We start from the raw sequence: 2,815 nt of genomic DNA on the forward strand, positions 1-2,815 counted from the left end.
GAAATGAACCGCTTTGGACTCCAGAAAATCTGGTCACTTTACTTTTCGCAACGTTGGATATAAATTTATCCAGTTTCTTTACATTACTGTTATGCAATATGAAAAACAACAACAAATAAACAGAAATATGCCGAGTGCAAAAATTACTGCAATAGAAGCACTATACGTGCCTAAGCTCTAAAATCTGGCGCTAAAAGGCGTTACTTGTAAAACGATATACTTGGTATTGATTGGATAAAATATAACTTATAGTTAATAATGGCTGGAGACGGCTTAAATGGGTAATGAAAATAACTTATAGTTATGCTTAAAATAAGGTTACAATTTTCACAAAATAAAAATAGCTTTAAAATGTATTTATATTGTTTTTCAAGACATTCGAGATCTAAAAATTATAATTCGAAACTGAAAATAAAATAAAACAAAAATTCATCGATAAAACAGTGATTATTAATTAAATAGTATAAAACATAAAGTTGTAGTGATATAACTCTGCCTTAATTTAGGCTTAGTTTTGGAACCCTATTTTTTCTGTAATAGATTTATATGAAACTGGTTATCTTTTACATTTGATAATCTTGTTTACGTAAAAAACGTCTCCTAATGATAACATAAATTCCGATTTGTTATTTCATACCTCTTGAACGTGATTGGATAAAAAGTTTTGAACTAAGCAAATCAAAATAAAAAAGGTAGAAATATACTGCACGCGGCAAAGAATTTCACTTGCGCATCATGCGATTCCATGCACACGAACCGCTTGACTTTGTGCATACGAGCCGCTGAACTTTCGCGTGCAGTGTGAAACCTGTGCGCACGAACCACTAGTTTCTTCTGCACGCGACACTTTCAGCACAAATAAAAGTGTGCGTACATGGTAACCTAGCAACTACTGATACCCAACTATTTCCAAGTTCTAACCTACCAACAACTTATTAGAAGAATGGCTACAGCTGGTAAGTATTTTTTCTGACTTGAAATTCAATAAACAATAAAAGATTTAAAAAATTAAAGTTCAGATAATTATTTGTTAAGTCAGAAAGAAGTTTTGTGTAAATATATTTGATACACAATTCGTAAATCATCTAATATAATAGATTATAAGTTGCTGCCCTTTGTTGGATTAGTGGTGGGCTTGAGGGCTTACTATGTTTAAGTTTGGGGCCCGATCCCTGCTGTAGGCAACTACAGAAAGCTCATTATGTAGTTTTACTATTAAACAAGCAATCATAATGTGATAAAAAAGTCATTTTTTTATTTTTCATATAATTTCCATAAAGTCCAGGTCTCTAGGATATAGTAAAGCTATGTAATCATCTACAAGTAGTTGATATTATCTCAATTTTGATTTTCTACGTTTAAATAAAAATGAATTTTAATAATTATAATACTCGTATTTTTGTTATATTTCAAGAAAAACGTTTGGATGATTTTCTAAGAAACTTTATTTAAAAAAAGTTAAGAAACCCTATTTACTTTGATGTACCTGGATAGATGGCGCCAAAAGCCTACTACAATTTTCTGAAAAAGCAAAACAAACAAAACAAACAAACAAACAAAATAATAATAATAATATGTATAATTTTTATAACATGATCACGAAACAACATTATTGTTAATTTTCCGGGTGAATAGAATACCATTAAATTAGTAAGTCTTTGTATGGGTAATATTCTATAACTGACATTAGATTTAAAGAAGAAATTTAAATGACTCCTTGTAGGACAGTGTTAGTTGATGTAGTTCTGCGTTTAAATAAAAAAAAAAGAAAGAAAATATAGATAATTTTTATATTTTATTAACAATGTAAATTACTGGAAATTCGGTTATATTGTTAAAGGGAAAAAAAAAGTGTTTAGTTCAACAATGATCATTTGTTTAGAGAAAATGCGTATTTGAATATATTGTTAACGTACAATAATCCTTAATGTCCACTACATTTTTGTAGCTTCAGTTTATGATGTACCAGAAACACTATTTACATGGAACCGTTGTTATAACTGCGAACATTTTTAAAGAGATTTTATATCTTGAAACAGGTGTTGTAACAACTTTGAGATGCAGTGCTAACTGTCGATGTGAAACTTGCCGGTGTTGTAACTCGGTTAAATCTCTGGACCAACAAACTGCTTTACTGCCTCACAACACCTACAGATGTCACAGTCACAATTAGGACTGCATTTCGCAACGAAGGAAATGTAGTAGCAGCTGTCGGTGTGACGTGTGCAGATGCTGTGACGCTGTTAAAGGAAGATGCAGTAGCAGCTGTCGATGTGACGTGTGCAGATGCTGTGAAGGAGCAAAGTGTTAAATAATTGACAATACAAATTTTTCTGACTGCTTGAGAGAAAGTTATATATTTTTGCAATTCATTGTAAAACATATGTAGCTTAAATAATTAGTTAACTGCGATTTCTTTATTTCCATCGTAATTTAAACGTCGCTAGTACGTTCATACTTGTTTATATTTATTATTATTTGCTATTTGTCTTTCGCTTCTGTCTCAGTTTTAGTGTAATTATAAATATGATCAATAAACTTTTTAGAAAATAACACAATAATCTCTGTAATGTGAAACGTTTGAACTAAACGTAACTACTTGGTTGGTATTATTTGTATAAGCAGATGCCCGTTCAAACAATTCAACGGTAAATTTCCTGAAAATAGTGATGAATAAATAAAAATGTGCAGTCAACCCAATGCCTTGGATCATAGTGTATATTCAACACGATTGTCTAGTGGGCCATTTACAAACGTATTTTGTCATTCCATGTGTTATTTCATAAAGGAAATTTGTATTGCGTTTGTTTTTAAG

Source organism: Limulus polyphemus, unplaced genomic scaffold (assembly GCF_000517525.1).
Source record: "Limulus polyphemus unplaced genomic scaffold, Limulus_polyphemus-2.1.2 Scaffold2847, whole genome shotgun sequence".
In the NCBI taxonomy this organism is placed as follows: Eukaryota; Metazoa; Arthropoda; class Merostomata; order Xiphosura; family Limulidae; genus Limulus; species Limulus polyphemus.